Here is an 807-nt window from a genome sequence, read left to right as displayed (position 1 = left end):
GGTGGGTGGGTGGGAGGCAGAGCAGCAACATGTCATGGTGTGAACATTATAGGAGAGGAAGATGTCGGTGTTGGGAAGGAAGGGGTTTTATTGAGCTCCATGGAGGGACACCGTGGCATTAGCTCAGGTGAGCAGCATCAGGACCCGGTGTTTGTACCCGTGGCGGAACCCTCGCCGCGCTGCGCCTGGGGAGCACGCTCTACCGAACGTTTCGTGCCACGCTCATGCGTTTCCCACGGCCACAGCGGAGCGAGCGGCTGTGACGGAAGGGTGTGGACCTCAAAGTCTAAAATATAGACACGCTCTCCGGGCCTTCGTACAACGGGCTTGCTGGGCCCGGGGCCGGCGGACAGAGAAGCAAACGGAGACCCTGTCTTTGTGGGTCTCCACTCCTGCCAAGTCCTTGCTCCACGGAATTTTGTGGCTGTTGTTCAACCTCAGCCCAGGAGAGTTTTTCCTTTGGTTTTTAGAGAGTGGAATTGAGGGGAGGGGTGGGGGAGGGAGAGAGAGAGAAACATCGAGGTGAGAGGGACACATGGATGGGTTGCCTCCTGCATGTACCCCGACATGACCGGGTTGAACCTGCAACCCAAGTACGTGCTCTTGACGGGGAATCAAACCTGGGACCCTTCTGCGTGGGGGCCGGCACCCTTACCGCTGAGCCACACTGGCCAGGGCATCTCCACAGTATTTTTTAAAAAATGAATTTGCTTTTTCCTGATGACGCTCCACTTCTTCAAGATTCAGCCAAGCCCGGCCGGTGTGGCTCGGCGGTTGAGCATCAACCTATGAACCAGGAGGTCACGG

The sequence above is a fragment of the Myotis brandtii genome, unplaced genomic scaffold (genome assembly GCF_000412655.1).
Source record: "Myotis brandtii unplaced genomic scaffold, ASM41265v1 scaffold633, whole genome shotgun sequence".
Lineage (NCBI taxonomy): Eukaryota > Metazoa > Chordata > Mammalia > Chiroptera > Vespertilionidae > Myotis > Myotis brandtii.
Note: the sequence above shows the minus strand (reverse complement) of the source record.